A 23,908-nucleotide genomic window follows, 5' to 3' on the forward strand; every position below is an offset into this window, starting at 1 on the left:
TAAGGGACCGTAAGTTGTTGAGATTTATCCTGAAATCAAGATTATGTCTAGATTTAAAAGGGGCTCCATGCTAAAATTTAGCTTTGAAAATCACCAGTTTTCCAATTGCTAGAGTCCTCATGAAAAAAATCTAAACCTCGCAGCATGAATATTGTTCTATGGTGAAAAGTATTTAATGAGAATAGTGATTTTGTAATAACTTGATTGGCATATATTTCAGGAGTCTGCAGTTCTGCTGGGGATGTGGTGTGCTACCTGCCGATGACCAAAAGCCATGATGCAACAGTGCCTGACTATGCGGACAGCATCCCAGCTGTCATTTAAGTGCACCAAACATAGGTAGATAGCTAGAGAATGATCTCTTTAATCTCTAAACTCTTTTGGGGAAGTGCATTTTGCTAATAGTTTGTTAAGAGGTTTACACATGGTTGGCCCCGTAAATTCTTATTTCTCCACACCATGCAAAGCTTCAAACAATACATATCCAAGATGGGATTAAATCGCAACAAATCTAGGTAGAATAGCTAGAGAATGATTTCTTTATACTCAAAACTCTATTTCGAGATGCATTTTTCTCATTGTCTGTATTTTTTCTTTAATTTTTTTACGGCGACGGTGATCCATCTGCCTATTGGAGACCAACGGAAACTGCACCATTCCAGTTGCGGCCATGAAGACATCAATGGGAGCTGTGTATCTTCGAGGAAAACGACAGGAAAAGGTAAGTTTATTTTAAGGTGGATTGATAGCTTGGGAAGTAATGAGGGACCGTATTAATAGCTTGGGAAGTAATGAGGGACCGTAAGTTGTTGAGATTTATCCTGAAATCAAGATTATGTCTAGATTTAAAAGGGGCTCCATGCTCAAATTTAGCTTTGTAATTCACAAATTTTCCATTTGCTGGAGTCAAGATGAAAACTGGGGGGGACTCGATTATGTAAGATGCTATTGTGTTTGATACCCTTCAATTGCAATTCAAATATAAAGGGCCATACATTTTTGGACAGAAATTCTACAGTTTCATTTCCAAATTGTAATCAAAAGGACATCAAGTCTGAGCTTATGTACAGACCAATTTGTTTTTGCTGTATGATGATGTCATGCTCTGAAAGAGCGCAATTTGTTTTCTGCACCATTTTAACTTGACATAGAGTCATGCGGTGTCCCCAAACTCCACTCACATGTTGGAAAATGAATGCATCACAAAACTCAAATTCACAAAAACTCAAAACTCAAGATCCACATCATTTACATTTATGGAGCGGAACTGTTTGCTTTTTTGGATTTTGGATTTTGAAGCAAACACTTTGGTACATGAGAAAATAAATACAGTGAAAAGTATTTGACGTGAGTGTATATATGGTGTCCTGATTGAAATGTATTTCAGGAGTCTGCGTTTATGGTTTAAAGGCAGTGGACACTATTGTTAGTTACTCAAAATAATTATTATCGTCAAACCTTACTTGGTAACTAGGAATGGGGAGAGGGTGATGGTATAAAACATTGCGAGAACCAACTCCCTCTGAATTAACGTAGTTTTCGATAAAGAAGTAGTTTTCCCTGAATTTGGTGCTCTGATTTTTGTCCTACCAAATTACTGCATGCGCAGCGTTGCACACTAACCTAAATCTACCAAGCTCATATCCGAGCATGCTTGCGTGTGACATCTTAATCTCCAACTTCACACCATTCGTCATTGTCTACACGTCGTGTAACAACCACGCACCCCTTTTATAATACACCTTCATTCTAAAGCTAAAATGGAATAACTCTGATTCGAAGTGCACTTTCCTCATTTTTTGTTTTGTTTTGTCTTATATTTTTTCGAAGACGGTGTCATGCCATTCCAGTACCGACCAAGAAGACATCATTGGGAGCTATGTACGCTGTGAGGAAACCGACAGGACAGGTAAGTTTATTTTCAGTTTGATTGATAGCTTAGAAAGTAATGAGGGAGAGTAATTTGTTAAGGTTTATCTTAAAATAAACATTTTGTTCAGATTTAAAAGGGGCTCCACGCTCTAATTTAGCTTGGTTATTCACAAATTTTCCATTTGCTGGAGTCAAGATGAAAATTGGGGGGGGTGGGACTCGATTATGTAAGATGCTATCGTGTTTGATACCCTTCAATTGCAATTCAAATAAAAAGGGCCATACATTTTTGGGCAGAAATTCTTCAGTTTCATTTCCAAATTGTCATCACAAGGACATCAAGTCTGAGTTAATGTACCGACCAATGGGGAGAGAGTGATGGTATAAAACGTTGCGAGAACCAACTCCCTCTGAATTAAAATAGTTTTCGATTAAGAAGTAATTTTCCATGAATTTGGAAATTCTTGGATTGTGCATATATTGTTCCTTTACTAATATGTGGGTTTACTGTATTAATGTTTTGCAATTTGTCCTGTAAGGTTCTTGTTCATTCAATTGTTTGGATTATTATAATGTTATCCGCTTTTGTACAGTTTATGGAATGGGCGCAATGTTAATGAACAAATTATTATTATTAATATTATTATTATTATTAGTTTTGTTTCGAGACCTCAGCATTTGATTTTGAGGTTTCGAAATCAAGCATCTGAAAGCACATAAGTTTGTGTAACAAGGGTGGGTGTGCTTTCTTTCATTATTGTCTTTCAACTTCGACGATCAATTGAGCTCAAAGTTTCACAAGTTTTTACTTCATGCATATGTTGACATACGTCACCAAGAGTGAAGACTGGTCTTTGACAATTACCTATAGTGTCCAGTGTCTTTAAGCCTTTAGTCCACAAACTGTCCTGTCGGTTTCTTCGCAAAAAGTTCTTGAAAGTTGGTTTAATGGAAATAACAAGTTCATGACAATTGTTCGACTGTAAAGAAAATTTGAGAGAAAGAAAGCATAACAAATTATCATCGAAAAACTCAAGGACCCAATTTTGGGATGCTCTTTGTAATAATGGACCAATTTAAGGTGGAGGTTTTACACTTAATATTTTGACTTGATTGACATATTTTCAGGAGTCTGCAGTTCTGCTGGGAATGTGGTGTACTACCTGTCGATGACTGAAGCTCACAAAACATAGGTACATAGCTAGAGAATTATCTCTTTATAATCTCGTCTTCAGGGGAATGCTGGAATGCAGGCGGCGCCGGTGGTGGAGCTTAAGTTGCGCTGGATGGATGAGCATTTGGGAGGGAAGGATCAGAGCTGTTCTTGGCCGGTGATGCGTGATAGTTGATTGCTGGCTGGATGTGAATTGCATTGGAGTGTAACATTCTTTAGGTGAGCTGCTGCTGGGAGGGTTGGCTCGAGGATTGGTGACCAGATGTCCATAATGAAGAAACCTATGTCTCGTGGAACTTTATGATGTGCTTGTATCTCGATGGCCTCCCTGACTCTGCATTGGTGTCAGGTTGTACAGGAGCTTTGAGTTCGGCTTGATTCCAATTGATGATGTGGTCGTGTTCTTGTGAATGTTTGATGATGGCTGATTTGTCGAGGTGTCCCAGTCTGCCATGTGCTTTGTGTCCTTGATTCTTGTTGAGATGCTGCGCCAGGTTTCCGCGAAGTACACTTTACCGCAATCACAGGGAATGCGGTAAACGCCTGCTTTGTCTTGAGTGTCTCGCTTGTCCTTGTGTGTGTGGAGTGATGCTTGAATCTTGTTTGGTGCTGTGTGGAAGATCTTGACTTGAGCTTGACTGAAGATACTTTGAAACTTGTGAGAAGTGTGGCCGATATCTGGGAGGGTGATTGCAGCCTTGAACTCTGGTTGTTCATCTGTTGTGAGACTTGGCTTGGGCTGGCTAAGATTGAATATCTTGTAGTCGTTAAGTTGAAGTGAAGTCTTGATGTGGTGTAGTTCCTGCTTCAAGCTGCCTTTGTCACAGGTGTTGAAGGCCCAGCAAACCAAGGTGTTGCAGACAGCAGACTTGAAGCGAGGATGATGGAATGATGAGTTGTGAAGGTATCTATCGGGGTGTTTTGGCTTGCGATGTACCGTTTGGGCTATAGTGCCATCAGCTTGTCTTGTTACTTGGACGTCTAGGACGGAGATAGTGTTGTTTTGTTCTTGTTCCATGGTGAATTGGATGTGTGGATGTTGACTGTTCAGGTGATGGAAGAACTCTTGGAGTGCTGTCTTGTCGTAAGGCCTAACCACAAAGGTGTCGTTAATGTAGCGGAGCCAGAGGTTAGGGCAAAGATTGACCTTCTCGATCCTGTCAAGTTCAAACTCCTCCATGAACAAATCTGCCAGGACCGGGGATAGAGGATATCTCATGGCGGCCCCAGAGGTTTGTTCATAGAATTTGTCTCACCACCTGAAGCTGGAAGCGTAGACGCTGGTGATGAGGAGGTCGTGGACTTGTTCTGGAGTGAGGCTTGTGCGGTCTGTCAGTGTAGGTTCGGCTTGAAGGCTTTGGTTGGCGATGTTGCATGCTTCTTCGATTGATATGTTGGTGAACAGTGACACGACATCACAACTGACAAGGATATCAGTTGGACGGAGATGTATGTGCTTGATGATGTCGACTAACTTGCTTGTGTTGTTGATGTGATGTTCAGTGAGGCCAACTAGTCGATGGAGGTTCTTGGTGAGGTGTGTTGCAATGTTGTACGAAGGTGAACCCTGGGAAGCCACGATGGGGCGGAGAGGACCATCTGGCTTGTTGATCTTGGGTTGGCAGAAGAAACATGGGCAGGTGAATGCGGATGGCTTGAGGTGACGGTACGTGGTGTTGTCTATGACTTGCGCTTGATAGAGAGTACAGAGTTTGGTGGTGAGTGTGCGTTCAATGACTGGGCTGGGGTTCCTTGGCAGGCATTGGTAGGTATTAGTTGACAGGATTTCATTTACTTGGTGGTCATAATCCGTTGTAGACATGACCATAGTGGCATTACCCTTGTCCGCTGACATGATGTGCATGGACTTGTCTTTGTGCAGGGCTCAGATATCAGCATTTTCTCGCCTGCTTGTGTAGGGTCTTGGTAACTTGGCGTTTGAAGTCTTTACAGAATTTGGATGCGGACTTGGTTGGCGACTGTCTTGTCCAGATGTTTGAGTGCAGGTTCAGTGGACTGATTGATGTCTTTGACTTGAATCATGCGAGGTGTGCTGGCGCCCACACATTGCACGATTCCAGTCAAAGATATTATTCAGTCTACCGAACCTGCACTCAAACATCTAGACAAGACATTCGTCAACCATGTCCGCATCCAGATTCTTCAAACTCTTCAAACACCAAGTTACCAAGACCCAACACAAGCAAGCAAGAACACGCCGCTATCCGAGCCCTGCACAAAGACAAGTCTATCCACATCATTTCAACGAACATTGGTAATGCCACCGTGTTCATGTGCACAACAGATTCTGACCACAAGGTAACCGACATCCTGTCAACTGATACCTACCGACGCCTGCCAATAAACTCCTGTTCAGTCATCGAACGCACCCCCACTACTAAATTCTGCACTCTCTATCAAGCGCAGGTCATAGACAACACCATGTACCGTCACCTCAAGCCATCCGCATCCGCCTAATCACGTTTTTTTGGCCAACCTTAAGAGCCACAAGCCAGATGTTCCTCTCCGTCCCATCGTGGCGTCCCGGCGTCACCCACCTACAATACTGCAAGACACCCCACCAAGACCCTTCATCCACTAGTTGGCCTCACTGAACATAACATTAACAACTCAAGCAAGTTCGTCGACATTATCAAATACATACATCTCCGTCCAACTGAGATCCTTGTCAGTTTTGACATCATGTCACTATTCAGCAACATACCAACTGAAGAAGCATGCAACATCGCCGAACAATGCCTTCAGGCCTAACCTACACTGACAGACCGCACAAGACTAACTCCAGAACAAGTCCACGACCTCCTTATCACCTGCTTCTCCTCTTTTAGATTCAGGTGGCGAGACAAATTCTATGAACAAACCTCTGGGGCCACCATGGGATCTCCTCTATCCCCGGTCCTGATGGATTTGTTCATGGAGGAGTTTTAACTTGACGGTATCAAGAACCTCAATCTTCGCCCCAACCTCAGGTTCTGCTACATTGACGACACCTTTGTGGTTTTGGCCCAACGGCAAGACAGCACTCCAAAAGTTCTTCCATCAACTGAACAGTTAATATCTACGTATCCGATTCAACATGGAACAAGAACAAAACAATGCTATCTCCTTCCTAGGTGCCGAAGTAACAAGACAAGCTGATGGCACTCTAGCCCACACGGTACATCACAAGCCAACGCACACCAACAGATACGTTCACAACTCATTATTCCACCATCCTCGCTTCAAGTCTGCTGTCTCCAACACCTTGGTCCGTTGGACCTTGGACACCTGTGACAAGGGCAGCTTGAAGCAGGAACTACAACACATCAAGACATCACGTCAACTTAATGGCTACAAAACTTTCAACCTCAGCGAGCCCAAGCCAAGTCTCACAACAGATGAACTACCAGAGTTCAAGGCTGCAATCTCCCTCCCAAACAATGGCCTATCTTCTCACAAGCTTCAACGTATCTTCATTCAAGCTCAAGTCAAGACCTTCCATACAGCATCAAACAAGATTCAAGCATCACTCCACACACACAAGGACAAGCAAGACACTCGAGACAAAGCCAGCGTTTACCACATTCCCTGCGATTACTGTGAAGTATACATCGTGGAACCAGGGCGCAATATCTCAACAAGAATCAAGGAACACAAAGCACATGGCACACTGGAACACCTCAACAATTCAGCCATCATCAAATATTCACACGAACACGACAGCATCATCAAGTGGAATAAAGCCAAACTCATAACTCATGTACAGTCCTGGCACCAATGTAGAGTCGGAGAGGCCATCGATATACAAGCACGCCATACAGTTCCAGAAGACATCGGTTTCTTTATTAACGACATCTGGTCACACATCCTCAAGCCAACCCTTCCAGCAGCAGCTCACCACAAGAATGTCACACTCCAATGCACACACATCCAGCCAGCAATCAACTCACATGCATTACCGGCCAAGAACAGCTTTGATCCATCCCGCCCAAATGCTCATCCATCCAGCACTTCTAAAGTTCGACCATCGCCTGTAGTCCAACATTCTCCTGAAGACGAGCAGAATAAACTGTTAGAAACATCGAGACCAAACCTGCTCTTTCCAGAGCCAATACTCACCTTAAGAGGTTTACACATGGTTGGCCCCGTAAATTCTTATTTCTCCACACCATGCAAAGCTTCAAATAATACATATCCAAGATGGGATTAAATCGCAACAAACCTAGGTAGAATAGCTAGAGAATGATCTCTTTATACTCAAAACTCTATTTCGAGATGCATTTTTCTCATTGTCTGTATTTTTTCTTTAATTTTTTTACGGCGACGGTGATCCATCTGCCTATTGGAGACCAATGGAAACTGCACCATTCCAGTTGCGGCCATGAAGACATCAATGGGAGCTGTGTATCTTTGAGGAAAACGACAGGAAAAGGTAAGTTTATTTTAAGGGACCGTAAGTTGTTGAGATTTATCCTGAAATCAAGATTATGTCTAGATTTAAAAGGGGCTCCATGCTAAAATTTAGCTTTGAAAATCACCAGTTTTCCAATTGCTAGAGTCCTCATGAAAAAAATCTAAACCTCGCAGCATGAATATTGTTCTATGGTGAAAAGTATTTAATGAGAATAGTGATTTTGTAATAACTTGATTGGCATATATTTCAGGAGTCTGCAGTTCTGCTGGGGATGTGGTGTGCTACCTGCCGATGACCAAAAGCCATGATGCAACAGTGCCTGACTATGCGGACAGCATCCCAGCTGTCATTTAAGTGCACCAAACATAGGTAGATAGCTAGAGAATGATCTCTTTAATCTCTAAACTCTGTTGGGGAAGTGCATTTTGCTAATAGTTTGTATTTGTCGTTTATTTTTTACGGCAAAGGTGAACTGGTTAATTGTTTAACCATCTGCCCATGGGAGTCCAGTGGAAACTGCACATGCCGGCCATGAAGTAATCATTGGGACCTTTGTACGCTGTGAGCAAAATGACAAGACAGGGTAAGTTTATTTTTAGTTTGATTGTTGGCAAATTTTGTGATTTTGACTGGAGCATAACTGTTTTCCTCTTCTGGATTAGTGATGTGAAAAAAATAACATTGTATTACATAAATGTGCCAAATACAACCTTGCAACATGAACTATAATTGTTCTACAGTAAAAAGTATTTGGTGAAAATAATTATACTGAAATGTCTTAATTGACATATATTTCAGGAGTCTGCAGATCTGCTTGGGATACCTGCTGATAACAAGTGCCAACATGAAAACAGCCGAGAGGATGCCTGCCTATGCGGACAACATCCCAGTTGTCATTGAAGTGCACCAAACATAGGTAGATAGCTAGAGAATGATCTCTTTAATCTCGAAACTTCATTTGTAATTTTGTTGTAGATGATTGTGACGACTGCGTGTCAACATGGACCATGAAGATGTGACGTCACAGTACAGAAAGATACATCATGGCTTGAGGAGATAGACTTATTCCTCAGCTACTCACCAGGGTCCTAAGTGGAATTTGAAGGTATGATCTGTTTTAGCGAAGCTTGAGATGAAAGTTTAGAAATCCATACAAGTGCAGACAATAGACATTTCTTAGGTTTCATTATTCAAACATAGTCCCATATACCTTAATAATAATAATAATAAACAGTTCTTATATAGCGCAAATTACAAAATAAAGTCTCTAAGGGCTTCTATGATTGAAAAGATGGGTTTTAAGTTTAGATTTAAATTTTCGTAGCGTGGCACAGTCTATGATATTGTTGGGAAGAGAGTTCCAAAGTCTTGGAGAAGCATATTTGAAGGAGCGATGATCGTTGACCTTGTCTGAAAAATGTATGTTAAAGCGTGCGCCAGGAGGGTCACTGAGTGAGGGATATGCATACTTAATAAAAAGCAATTCTTGATATAGTATACACACATCTTTGACCTTTAAATCCAAATCTCGCTCTAATTATTTTTTTCTTTCTTTTTTGATCATATTTAATACAGGATTAACACGTTCGAACATCTTCAAGTTGGACGCGTGAAGATGCTGTGCCACCTTATGCAACACCAATAAAACACTTGCTTCACCACCTCATCTAAGGCATCATGACAACAGATGAACATTGTCAACAGAATGAACCCAAAGAACACAAACGAGACGAAGAGGCAGACCAAGTTGGCGTTAGATGGATGACATCAGAGAATTTGGAAGCGTCACTTGGATGCGACAAGCGCAAGAACGATCAAGGTGGAATGGTGATGAAGAGGCCTTACTTCTGCAGTATGTAACGACATTATCTAGATAGGTATTTTGCCACTTACACAAAAATATTTACTCTGTACAAAGTCAAGACAACATAAGGTTATTTGTAAAAGTAAACTCACTACCAATAAAAAGTAAACAAGTGTGTTAAGGACTGTATATAAGTGGTGATTTATGTAATGAAGTTTTGTATTGTAATAATGAATTAAATATAAATTGTAACTTTTATTTTGTGTCACTCTGTAATTCAATTAGTTATTATTCTAATTGTTTACATGGTATCTGTTCAGGGGTACCCTCACATGGTGGCCACCATGTTTTTTTACTGGTTACTATATGAAGACATGTAAACATTGTGACACACTTGGGGTTGAGAACTCTTTTTAAAGTTTGTTATGTCAAAGGTCATGACCTTGTGTGTGTTTGAGTACTCATTAACCAGGTTTATTATTACAATGGTCTAGACATATTGTTCATGGTATTTATTAAGGATAATCAGTCCAGTTTTTGAGTACTCTTAACGATGTTAAAAAAATGTGTTAAGGACTGTATATAAGTGTTGATTTATGTACTGAAGTTTTGTATTGTAATAATGAATTAAATATAAATTGTAACTTTTATTTTGTGTCACTCTGTAATTCAATTATTTATTATTTTAATTACTAACATGGTATCTCTTCTGGGGTACCCTCACATGGTGGCCACCATGTTTTTTTACTGGTTACTATCTGAAGACATGTAAATATTGTGACACACTTGGGGTTTAGAACTCTTTTTAAAGTTTGTTATGTCACAGGTCATGACCTTGTGTGTGTTTGAGTACTCATTAACCAGGTTTATTATTACAAAGGTCTAGACATTGTTCATGGTATTTATTAAGGATAATCAGTCCAGTTTTTGAGTACTCTTAACGTCGTTAAACAAGTGTGTTAAGGACTGTTTATAAGTGGTGATTTATGTAATGAAGTTTTGTATTGTAATAATGAATTAATTAAAAATTGTAACTTTTATTTTGTGTCACTCTGTAATTCAATTATTTGTTATTCTATTGTTTACATGGTATCTGTTCTGGGGTACCCTCACATGGTGGCTACCATGTTTCTTTACTGGTTACTATATGAAGACATGTCAATATTGTGACACACTTGGGGTTTAGTAACTCTTGTTAAAGTTTTTAATGTCAAAGGTCATGACCTTGTGTGTGTGTTTGAGTACTCATTAAACAGGTTTATAATTACAAAGGTCTAGACATTGTCCATGGTATTTATATGGATAATCAGTCCAGTTTTCGAGTACTCTTAAGACGTTAAATAAGTGTGTTAAGGACTGTAAGTGGTGGTATATGTAATGAAGTTTTGTATTTTGATAATGAATTAAATATAAATTGTAACTTTTATTTTGTGTCACTCTGTAATTCAATTATTTGTTTTTCTAATTGTTTACATGGTATCTGTTCTGGGGTACCCTCACATAGTGGCCAGCATGTTTCTTTACTGGTTACTATATGAAGACATGTAAATATTGTGACACACTTGGGGTTTAGTAACTCTTGTTAAAGTTTGTAAAATCAACGTTTTTGAGTACTCTTAACGAAGTTAAACAAGTGTGTTAAGGACTGTATATAAGTGGTGATTTATGTAATAAAGTTTGGTATTGTAATAATGAATTAATTATAAATTGTAACTTTTATTTTGTGTCACTCTGTAATTCAATTATTTGTTATTCTAATTGTTTACATGGTATCTATTCTGGGGTACCCTCACATGGTGGCCACCATGTTTTTTACTGGTTACTATAGGAAGACATGTAAATATTGTGACACACTTGGGGTTTGTAGTAACTCTTTTTCAAAGGTCATGACCTTGTGTGTGTTTGAGTACTCATTAACCAGGTTTATTATTACAAAGGTCTAGACATTTTCCACGGTATTTATTAAGGGTATGCAGTCCAGTTTTGGAGTACTCTTAACGACGTTATTTGATAACAAGGTTATGACATTGTTTATGGTGTTTACATGTAAATACGGTTTCGAGTACTCATTAACGAGGTTTTGTAATTACAAAGGTCATGCCATTTTCTAGGGTTTTTATTAAGGGTGTTTGATTCAGGGAATGACCGGGTTGGTGGCTGGCGCTGTAAGGTTGACATTGTTTGCAGTGTTAATTATGGGTGTTTGAGTACTCATTAACGATGTATTATGATCTCTTTTCACTGTTAATTGTGGGGTGGGAGATGACAACCTTCACGTGGTCCACCCTGTTGTTAACTAATTGTCATCAAACAATAGAGCTTTATAACCATGTTTATAAAGCTCTATGCACCAAACCAATTTGTTAATGACATTGTGATGACATTTTCTTTGGTGTTTATTTAGAGAGTTTGAGTACTCATTAATGTTGACATTGTTTGCAGTGTTAATTTAGTGTGTTTGAGTACTCATTAACGATGTATTAGGATCTCTTTTAACTGTTAATTGTGGGGTGGGAGATGACAACCTTCACGTGGTCCACCCTGTTGTTAACTAATTGTCATCAAACAATAGAGCTTTATAACCATGTTTAGCTCTATGCAGCAAAAACAAAATTTTAATTACAAGGTCATGACATTTTCCTTGGTGTTTATCTAGGGGGTTTGAGTACTCATTAACGATGTAGATTTTAAACGATCTCTTTAAACTGTTATTTGTGGGGTGGGAGGTGACAACCTTCACGTGGTCCATCCTGTTGTGAACTAATTGTCATCAAACATTAGAGCTATGAATATACAAGTTTAAAGCTCTATGCATCAAACCATACCCTTTTCATGAAATGCCCGCAGTAGATTTGAACAAATGTGTGGAAATGTTGTTTGTTCTTTTATGCAAATCACTTGTTTATTTTGTAAGATGTTACGGGAAACAGCAGGGTCACGGCAAACGTGCGGCGTGCGCCGTCTCCGTTTTTAAGTAAACTCATTTTGGGGAAGATGTATGCTGCTTAGTGTAACCCGTTCGTATGTACGCAAAAGAAACAAAACAAAGCGCCCGCCTAGCGCGTTAGCGCTGCTGGAATAGAACGCGCGTATGTCATGTAACCCTGACGTCATAATCAATTCCATAAAAAAAATTACGAAATTGTAACATTTTGCCCAATTTTTTGACACCGAAAATATATGTTTCCCGCAGTAAAAATGTAAAAAGCTAACAACGGCAAAATTCTTCAAGATACTTAAAATATGCATTCAAATCTCTAACGTAATGGGAAACAGTCAGGGTCACGGCAAACGTGAAGGGTTCATAAAAAAAGAGTAATATTCATAACACACTTTGCGACGGTTTTTCTTTAAAATGTGCATACGGTTAAACAATTTTGACAACCCTTCATTTAGCAAAACATCTCAAGATAATCCTCCTTCATTTTAAGTGTTGTTCAAATATTTCCCACCAAGCGGAGCGTTTTACTGACGTGCTTATGAACATTCGGATTTTCTCATGAATTCTCAAAGGGTCTAGGAGCGCCTATTCTGATCACGATTTTGCAAAGAAACGCTGCGCGTCAGCTTCATTATCTCGTAGTTGTGCACTGACTGAGCCAAAAGGGAATTAATGACTTGATGAACTTTTAAGAATGTTCATGATCAGTCCATGCATCAAACAGTTCATGACATGTTCATCACAGCAGTTCATGAACCAAGTTCATGAACTGATCCATTCCATTAATGGACAAGTTAGAAAAGTTTTGTGTGTTTTCATAAAAGTCAATTTATAAGCTTTCTTTGCAGTTAATGAACTCTAATGAATAATCATAACTCAACTGTGTATTAACTTAACTCCCTGTTTACAAATTGGTATACATTTTTCTTCTAAACTTAATTATTTACAGTTTCTGTATGTCAGTGATAGTAGTGATATTAGTATCATAATTACCAAGCACTTTACTCTGACAATTTCTGTTCCTGCCCTTTAGGTGTACAGTAATTAGTTTTAAAAATTTCAATTTATTTGCCAGGTTAACATTACGCATTTATAAAATAAAGACATTGATCATGTGAAACAAGAAACAACTGTGTGATGTAGAATGATCATTGTAAAGTAATAGAAAACACCCTGCCCTGTAAAACACTCTGCATTGTTTTGTTGTCAAATGAAAATGTGCCTGTGTGAATTATGATTAATTTTGTTCACCTAAAAGAACTCGGGCAAAATCCGAGTCAGTTTCCTTTGATTTTGAAACTTGGCACGGTGACAGTTTTATTAAAGAGATAGTTACACAGTAAGTAGTAATGTTTGTTTTGAAGAACATCGTTGGTTATCAACTCTTATTCTAGAAATTAAAACGTCACTTTGTGTACAACATAAATTTGTCTTGCAACAGTCTCTTTAAATCCTCCATAACAACACATCGAACAAATGGAAGAAACAAATCAAGCAGGGACAATCTTCATAATTTGCACAAATTTAAAGTTGTCATTTTTGTCACTATTTACACTAATGTATGTATACATAAGCCGTGATAGTAGTAAAATTTACGTATATAATTTTCACCTAAAATCTTCAAGCAAATGTTTCTTGAAACAACCCCAAACAAAAGTGTCAATAACATAGACAAAAGGAATGACAGGAGGTTTTATATGGCCTCAACATTATTACTTATTTTTCTACCTTGTAGAAATGCCGAAAACTACAAACTTTTTGCATTAACAAGTGCAAATAACCAGTGGAGCCTTACGTGTTTCTAAGTTTTGCTCTTTGCTTGGCAAATAAAACCATATTTGTTGTAATCTAGCGACTGTTTACATCGAGAGGTAAAAGATTTGCCACGATTTTACGGACACCTTGAAAACAGGACATCCTCCTTATCGCACATATTATTACAGTTAATCGCACACATTACAATTTATTGCAAAATATTACATTTTTTGCATACATAAATGAATATCGCACATTATGTGACAATACTGTGACGTCATACTCTTATAAGAGATCAGCGATTATGCAAGACCAGCGCTTTTTGGATCCATCAGTTTCTTTGTTATTTGGGTGCGGTGATTGCATGCTCCTTGGCTAATTTAAATGTGAATAACCCAGTTGTGAAAGATTTACAATAGTTTTTCTGTAAGCTTGTGATTGAGTGGAAATTTCCGTTATGGTCCAATAGACTCGCTGATATGCCACGGTTGGGAGTGCTTGTTTGTTGACCTATGTGCTGTGCTGTTTTGTGAGTACTGGTTTCTTCGATATTTATTTTTCCAGGTTTCTTTAGGACTCCTAGATTTATAACGACTACAATATAACCGTATTGAGTGTTTTGAAACTGGATCTCAAAAAAATAAGTCTCGAAGTGTGGAATAATTCACAGACGCGGCACATTGCTTGCCGTTCTGTGGCAATGGAAAAAAAAGAATTATATAAATTAAACAAATTTGTATAGGACATAGTGCATATTATACATAATTTATAAATTATACTATATAAATTCATAGTTTTTATAGGAATATATATTCCCACAGGTTCCTCATACCTATGTTTAATAAATCATCCTCTCCTTTCATGGACCATTCTTTGTCCTCATCACTTTACTCTCATTGGTTCATAGCCACCCACAAAGACTTTGATTTACTAGAATCTAACCCTTTTTTCTGGTTCCTTCCTTTAAAACCTTTCTCCTCTTTTTCTATGGAAATGTAATTGTTTGAACATTCATAAAGCATTGATATTAAGTTTAAATATTAAGTTTAAATATATATAAAGTTTACAATACTAATTATTAAACAAAAAAGTTTTAACAAAAAAAAATTAACAAAATGTATATAAAACAAATTTTTTAATGAAAGTCTCTGATTGGTCAAAACCCAGTCACGTGTGAGAGTGTTAACGGTGGTATAAATACCGGCTTTGGAAAATAGCGAATAAGTGGCCACTTAACCAGCATACATTGTGTAAACCTTGCGCGTTGCACTGTATCGCACGCTTATATCCCTGTTAGTTTTATTGCAACTTCGCGCACTTACGCGTACGCGCGCTGAAAATGTATCAATTTTGAGTGCGCGCGTGTAACATGTGCGCGCGTTTAAACTGACGCCGAGCTCATGCGCGCGTTTTGATGCACAAAGAACAGCTATCGTCCAATCATTTGCCTCCTTTGACCCCAGTGAAGGCGCTGAACAGATCGTTAATTAAAAGAGTCACTGGTCTCAAAGATCAGTAATGTGATTAACGCACGAAAGAGATTGGAACCATCAAAAGCTCAAAATATGGCCCATTCGGCTCGGTCCGTTAACAGCGCCAGCCACCAACCCGGTCATTACCACGCAGTGAAGACCGGGTACGAACACTGTTATTCCCTAAATAAACCACAAGGGAAGTTGACTGGGTACATTTTTAAAATGACTTTGGGATGAACACAGAAAAATTGACTAGAGCGGGATTTCAACCAACGACCTCCGGTTTAACGATTATTTTACAAATATTTAAAGTTTATAAAACGTAAAGGGTTTACAAAGAAAAATTTACAAGTTAACAATTAAATATAGTTTAGGCAACATTTAATGCTGGAAATATACAAAGTTTACAAAATATATATCGTTTTAAAAATATATAAAAATTACAAAATGTATACTCTTAAAAAAAATATAAATAAAATAAAAAAGGAAAAAAAGGAAAAATATGTATGTTATGTTTTACAATTATTTAAAGTTTATGAAATATAAAGTTTACAAAGTAAAGTTTACAGAATATACAATGTTAAATGCTTAAAAATGCATAATATTTACAAAAAACAGTATTTGCAAAATATATAGAATTCAACAAAATGTATAAAATTAAAAACAAATTATAAGTACAAAGTTATGAAATATACATTTCAAAAACTACGAAAATTACAAACGTCTAAAAAAAAATTTTTTTTTTTATTATACATTTAATGAAACAAAACTGAAAATAGATATTTTACAAATAGTTGAAGTTTATGTGAAATATAAAAAAGTTACAAAGTTAAGTTTACAAAATATATCAAGTATTGTTAACGAATATTTAATGCTCAAAAATATATATAAAGTTATCAAAATATATGTATAATATATATATATATAAATTATTGGCGAAAGCAACTTTATCTCTCTCTCTCTCTCTCTCTCTCTCTGCGTCCACGTCCTTGCATAGCAACAGTTAAAACAACAAGGCTGTAAGATCACGTCTTTCCCAAACGGAAGTGTCCTGACCATAGAGCTATGCCTTTCTGCAGAAGGGCTCGCAACAACACAACTCCACACTGACGCTGTGTTATTGTGCCAAAACAAACACATTATCATTAACAAGATGAATTGTATTCCCATATGCAAAAATAATTGTTCTTAAGCACCTCGTACCGGCTCATGCTGTGCTCCGGCTGTGCTCTGATTTTTGTTGTCTTATTTAGAAATGTCACCCTTTTTCCCTACATGCAATGACTGAGTCTGGTTACCTGGTATGGAGTCCTTCTCATCTTCACATGCCCTGCAACCACTAGAATCATGTTGATGGTAAAGCGGTACTCTATTACTTGGACACACCTTTAAATCATGGAATTCTACTGAGTTGTATTACCGCACAGAGGGATCACGTCCACCAAGAAAGGTATATTATCACCCCTACTATCAGTAATGTAACTCTACTAACCAAACTTGCAAGTCCTATACCCAGTTACTGCATGCGCAGCGTTGCACACTAACCTAAATCTACCAAGCTCATATCCGAGCACGCTTGCGTGTGACATCTTAATCTCCAACTTCACACCATTCGTCATTGTCTACACGTCGTGTAACAACCACGCACCCCACTTACTACACGTTCATTCTTAAACTAAAATGGAATAACTCCATTCGAAGTGCACTTTTCTCATTTTTTGTTTTGTTTTGTCTTATATTTTTTCGAAGACGGTGTCATGCCATTCCAGTACCGACCAAGAAGACATCATTGGGAGGTATGTACGCTGTGAGAAAAACGACAGGACCAGGTAAGTTTATTTTCAGTCTGATTAATAGCTTGGAAAGTAATGAGGGAGCGTAATTTGTTAAGGTTTATCCTAAAATAAACATTTTGTTCAGATTTAAAAGGGGCTCCATGTTCTAATTTAGCTTTGTAATTCACAAATTTTCCATTTGCTGGAGTCAAGATGAAAATTGAGGGGGGGGGGGACTCGATTATGTAAGATGCTATTGTGTTTGATATCCTTCAATTGCAATTCAAATATAAAGGGCCATACATTTTTGGACAGAAATTCTTCAGTTTCATTTCCAAATTGTAATCAAAAGGACATCAAGTCTGAGTTAATGTACCGACCAATGGGGAGAGGGTGATGGTATAAAACGTTGCGACAACCAACTCCCTCTGAATTAACATAGTTTTCGATTAAGAAGTAATTTCCATGAGTTTGGAAATTCTTGAATTGTGCGTATTATATTGTTCCTTTACTAATTTATGCGGGTTTACTGTATTAATGTTTTGCAATTTGTCCTGTAAAGTTCTTGTTCATTCAATTGATTATTATAATGTTATTCGCTGTTGTACAGTTTATGGAGTGGGCGCAATGTTAATGAACAAATTATTATTATTATTATTATTATTATTATTATTATTATTATTATTATTATTATTATTATTATTATTATTATTATTATTATTATTATTATTATTATTATTATTATTATTATTATTATTATTATTATTATTATTATTATTATTATTATTATTATTATTATTGTTGTTGTTGTTGTTGTTGTTGTTGTTGTTGTTGTTGCTGTTGCTGCTGCTGCTGCTGCTGCTGCTGCTGCTGTTGTTGCTGTTGCTGTTGCTGCTGCTGCTGCTGCTGCTGCTGCTGCTGCTGCTGCTGCTGCTGCTGCTGCTGCTGCTGCTGCTGCTGCTGCTGCTGCTGCTGCTGCTGCTGCTGCTGCTGCTGCTGCTGCTGCTGCTGCTGCTGCTGCTGCTGCTGTTTTGTTGTTGTTGTTGTTGTTGTTGTTGTTGTTGTTGTTGTTGTTGTTGGTTTTGTTTCGAGACCTCAGCATTTGATTTTGAGGTTTTTAAATCAAGCATCTGACAACACATAAGTTTGTGTAACAAGGGTGGGTGATGTGCTTTCTTTCATTATTGTCTTGCAACTTCGACGATCAATTGAGCTCAAAGTTTCACAAGTTTTTACTTCATGCATATGTTGACATATGTCACCAAGAGTGAAGACTAGTCTTTAAATAATAACCTATAGTGTCCAGTGTCTTTAAGCCTTTAGTCCACGAACTGTCCTGTCAGTTTCTTCGCAAAAAGTTCTTGAAAGTTGGTTTAATGGAAACAACAAGTTCATGACAATTGTTCGACTGTAAAGAAAATTTGAGAGAAAGAAAGCATAACAAATTATCATCGAAAAACTCAAGGACCCAATTTTGGGATGCTCTTTGTAATAATGGACCAATTTAAGGTGAAGGTTTTATAAATTGATATTTTGACTTGATTGACATATTTTCAGGAGTCTGCAGTTCTGCTGGGAATGTGGTGTACTACCTGTCGATGACTGAAGCTCACAAAACATAGGTACATAGCTAGAGAATTATCTCTTTAATCTCGTCTTCAGGGGAATGCTGGAATGCAGGCGGCGCCGGTGGTGGAGCGTAAGTTGCGCTGGATGGATGAGCATTTGGGAGGGAAGGATCAGAGCTGTTCTTGGCCGGTGATGCGTGAGAGTTGATTGCTGGCTGGATGTGAATTGCATTGGAGTGTGACATTCTTTAGGTGAGCTGCTGCTGGGAGGGTTGGCTCGAGGATGGGTGACCAGATGTCCATAATGAAGAAACCTATGTCTCGTGGAACTTTATGATGTGCTTGTTTCTCGATTGCCTCCCTGACTCTGCATTGGTGTCAGGACTGTACAGGAGCTTTGAGTTCGGCTTGATTCCAATTGATGATGTGGTCGTGTTCTTGTGAATGTTTGATGATGGCTGATTTGTCGAGGTGTCTCAGTCTGCCATGTGCTTTGTGTCCTTGATTCTTGTTGAGATGCTGCGCCAGGTTTCCGCGAAGTACACTTTACCGCAATCACAGGGAATGCGGTAAACGCCTGCTTTGTCTTGAGTGTCTCGCTTGTCCTTGTGTGTGTGGAGTGATGCTTGAATCTTGTTTGGTGCTGTGTGGAAGATCTTGACTTGGGCTTGACTGAAGATACTTTGAAACTTGTGAGAAGTGTGGCCGATATCTGGGAGGGTGATTGCAGCCTTGAACTCTGGTTGTTCTTCTGTTGTGAGACTTGGCTTGGGCTGGCTAAGATTGAATGTCTTGTAGTCGTTAAGTTGAAGTGAAGTCTTGATGTGGTGTAGTTCCTGCTTCAAGCTGCCTTTGTCACAGGTGTTGAAGGCCCAGCAAACCAAGGTGTTGCAGACAGCAGACTTGAAGCGAGGATGATGGAATGATGAGTTGTGAAGGTATCTATCGGGGTGTTTTGGCTTGCGATGTACCGTTTGGGCTATAGTGCCATCAGCTTGTCTTGTTACTTGGACGTCTAGGACGGAGATAGTGTTGTTTTGTTCTTGTTCCATGGTGAATTGGATGTGTGGATGTTGACTGTTCAGGTGATGGAAGAACTCTTGGAGTGCTGTCTTGTTGTAAGGCCTAACCACAAAGGTGTCAATAATGTAGCGGAGCCAGAGGTTAGGGCAAAGATTGACCTTCTCGATGCTGTCAAGTTCAAACTCCCCCATGAACAAATCTGCCAGGACAGAGGATAGAGGATATCTCATGGCGGCCCCAGAGGTTTGTTCCAAGAATTTGTCTCACCACCTGAAGCTGGAAGCGTAGACGCTGGTGATGAGGAGGTCGTGGACTTGTTCTGGAGTGAGGCTTGTGCGGTCTGTCAGTGTAGGTTCGGCTTGAAGGCTTTGGTTGGCGATGTTGCATGCTTCTTCGATTGGTATGTTGGTGAACAGTGACACGACATCAAAACTGACAAGGATATCAGTTGGACGGAGATGTATGTGCTTGATGATGTCGACTAACTTGCTTGTGTTTTTGATGTGATGTTCAGTGAGGCCAACTAGTCAATGGAGTTTCTTGGTGAGGTGTGTTGCAATGTTGTAAGAAGGTGAACCCTGGGAAGCCATGATGGGGCGGAGAGGACCATCTGGCTTGTGGATCTTGGGTTGGCAGAAGAAACGTGGGCAGGTGAATGCGGATGGCTTGAGGTGACGGTACGTGGTGTTGTCTATGACTTGCGCTTGATAGAGAGTACAGAGTTTTGTGGTGAGTGTGCGTTCAATGACTGGGCTGGGGTTCCTTGGCAGGCATTGGTAGGTATTAGTTGACAGGATTTCATTTACTTGGTGGTCATAATCCGTTGTAGACATGACCATAGTGGCATTATCCTTGTCCGCTGACATGATGTGGATGGACTTGTCTTTGTGCAGGGCTCAGATATCAGCATTTTCTCGCCTGCTTGTGTAGGGTCTTGGTAACTTGGCGTTTGAAGTCTTTGCAGAATTTGGATGCGGACTTGGTTGGCGACTGTCTTGTCCAGATGTTTGAGTGCAGGTTCAGTGGACTGATTGATGTCTTTGACTTGAATCATGCGAGGTGTGCTGGCGCCCACACATTGCACGATTCCAGTCAAAGATATTATTCAGTCTACCGAACCTGCACTCAAACATCTAGACAAGACATTCGTCAACCATGTCCGCATCCAGATTCTTCAAACTCTTCAAACACCAAGTTACCAAGACCCAACACAAGCAAGCAAGAACACGCCGCTATCCGAGCCCTGCACAAAGACAAGTCTATCCACATCATTTCAATGAACATTGGTAATGCCACCGTGTTCATGTGCACAACAGATTCTGACCACAAGGTAACCGACATCCTGTCAACTCATACCTATCGACGCCTGCCAAGTAACTCCTGTTCAGTCATCGAACGCACCCCCACTGCTTAATTCTGCACTCTCTATCAAGCACAGGTCATAGACAACACCATGTACCGTCACCTCAAGCCATCCGCATCCGCCTAATCACGTTTTTTTGGCCAACCTTAAGAGCCACAAGCCAGATGTTCCTTTCCGTCCCATCGTGGCGTCCCGGAGTCACCCACCTACAATACTGCAAGACACCCCACCAAGACCCTTCATCCACTAGTTGGCCTCACTGAACATAACGTTAACAACTCAAGCAAGTTCGTCGACATTATCAAATACATACATCTCCGTCCAACTGAGATCCTTGTCAGTTTTGACATCATGTCACTATTCACCAACATACCAACTGAAAAGCATGCAACATCGCCGAACAATGCCTTCAAGCCTAACCTACACTGACAGACCGCACAAGACTCACTCCAGAACAAGTCCACGACCTCCTTATCACCTGCTTCTCCGCTTTTAGATTCAGGTGGCGAGACAAATTCTACGAACAAACCTCTGGGGCCACCATGGGATCTCCTCTATCCCCAGTCCTGATGGATTTGTTCATGGAGGAGTTTTAACTTGACGGTATCAAGAACGCCAATCTTCGCCCCAACCTCAGGTTCCGCTACGTTGACGACACCTTTGTGGTTTTGGCCCAACGGCAAGACAGCACTCCAAAAGTTCTTCCATCAACTGAACAGTCAATATCTACGTATCCGATTCAACATGGAACAAGAACAAAACAATGCTATCTCCTTCCTAGGTGCCGAAGTAACAAGACAAGCTGATGGCACTCTAGCCCACACGGTACATCACAAGCCAACGCACACCAACAGATACGTTCACAACTCATTATTCCACCATCCTCGCATCAAGTCTGCTGTCTCCAACACCTTGGTCCGTTGGACCTTGGACACCTGTGACAAGGGCCGCTTGAAGCAGGAACTACAACACATCAAGACATCACGTCAACCTAATGGCTACAAAACTTTCAACCTCAGCGAGCCCAAGCCAAGTCTCACACCAGATGAACTACCAGAGTTCAAGGCTGCAATCTCCCTCCCAAACATTGGCCTATCTTCTCACAAGCTTCAAAGTATCTTCATTCAAGCTCAAGTCAAGACCTTCCATACAGCATCAAACAAGATTCAAGCATCACTCCACACACACAAGGACAAGCAAGACACTCGAGACAAAGCCAGCGTTTACCACATTCCCTGCGATTACTGTGAAGTATACATCGTGGAACCAGGGCGCAATATCTCAACAAGAATCAAGGAACACAAAGCACATGGCACACTGGAACACCTCAACAATTCAGCCATCATCAAATATTCACACGAACACGACAGCATCATCAAGTGGAATCAAGCCAAACGCATAGCTCATGTACAGTCCTGTCACCAATGCAGAGTCGGGGAGGCCATCGATATACAAGCACGCCATACAGTTCCAGAAGACATCGGTTTCTTCATTAACGACATCTGGTCACACATCCTCAAGCCAACCCTTCCAGCAGCAACTCACCACAAGAATGTCACACTCCAATGCACACACATCCAGCCAGCAATCAACTCACATGCATTACCGGCCAAGAACAGCTTTGATCCATCCCGCCCAAATGCTCATCCATCCAGCACTTCTAAAGTTCGACCATCGCCTGTAGTCCAGCATTCTCCTGAAGACGAGCAGAATATACTGTTAGAAACATCGAGACCAAACCAGCTCTTTCCAGAGCCAATACTCACCTTAAGAGGTTTACACATGGTTGTCCCCGTAAATTCTTATTTCTCCACACCATGCAAAGCTTCAAACAATACATATCCAAGATGGGATTAAATCGCAACAAACCTAGGTAGAATAGCTATAGAATGATCTCTTTATACTCAAAACTCTATTTCAAGATGCATTTTTCTCATTGTCTGTATTTTTTCTTTAATTTTTTTACGGCGACGGTGATCCATCTGCCTATTGAAGACCAACGGAAACTGCACCATTCCAGTTGCGGCCATGAAGACATCAATGGGAGCTGTGTATCTTCGACGAAAACGACAGGAAAAGGTAAGTTTATTTTAAGGTGGATTGATAGCTTGGGAAGTAATGAGGGACCGTATTGATAGCTTGGGAAGTAATGAGGGACCGTAAGTTGTTGAGATTTATCCTGAAATCAAGATTATGTCTAGATTTAAAAGGGGCTCCATGCTCAAATTTAGCTTTGTAATTCACAAATTTTCCATTTGCTGGAGTCGAGATGAAAACTGGGGGGGGGACTCGATTATATAAGATGCTATTGTGTTTGATACCCTTCAATTGCAATTCAAATATAAAGGGCCATACATTTTTGGACAGAAATTCTACAGTTTCATTTCCAAATTGTAATCAAAAGGACATCAAGTCTGAGCTTATGTACAGACCAATTTGTTTTTGCTGTATGATGATGTCATGCTCTGAAAGAGCGCAATTTGTTTTCTGCACCATTTTAACTTGACATAGAGTCATGCAGTGTCCCCAAACTCCACTCACATGTTGGAAAATGAATGCATCACAAAACTCAAATTCACAAAAACTCAAAACTCAAGATCCACATCATTTACATTTATGGAGCGGAACTGTTTGCTTTTTTGGATTTTGGATTTTGCAGCAAACACTTTGGTACATGAGAAAATAAATACAGTGAAAAGTATTTGACGTGAGTGTATATATGGTGTCCTGATTGAAATGTATTT

General features: G+C 39.6%; 1 protein-coding gene and 1 long non-coding RNA gene across 2 annotated transcripts in view; one reads left to right on the top strand and one right to left on the bottom strand.

The window, feature by feature from the left end:
* Positions 1–23,908, top strand: part of LOC139948953 (peroxisomal carnitine O-octanoyltransferase-like) — a 100,636-nt gene that overhangs the window by 35,290 nt on the left and 41,438 nt on the right. The gene's annotated exons all lie outside the window — the stretch shown is intronic.
* LOC139949080 (uncharacterized) lies at positions 16,308–22,990 on the bottom strand. Its single transcript, XR_011787513.1, has 3 exons — positions 22,931–22,990; positions 18,504–18,618; positions 16,308–17,240 (listed from the first exon to the last, which is right to left on the bottom strand). It is a non-coding gene; the product is annotated as an uncharacterized lncRNA (long non-coding RNA).

Source organism: Asterias amurensis, chromosome 16, assembly GCF_032118995.1.
Source record: "Asterias amurensis chromosome 16, ASM3211899v1".
Taxonomy (NCBI): Eukaryota; Metazoa; Echinodermata; class Asteroidea; order Forcipulatida; family Asteriidae; genus Asterias; species Asterias amurensis.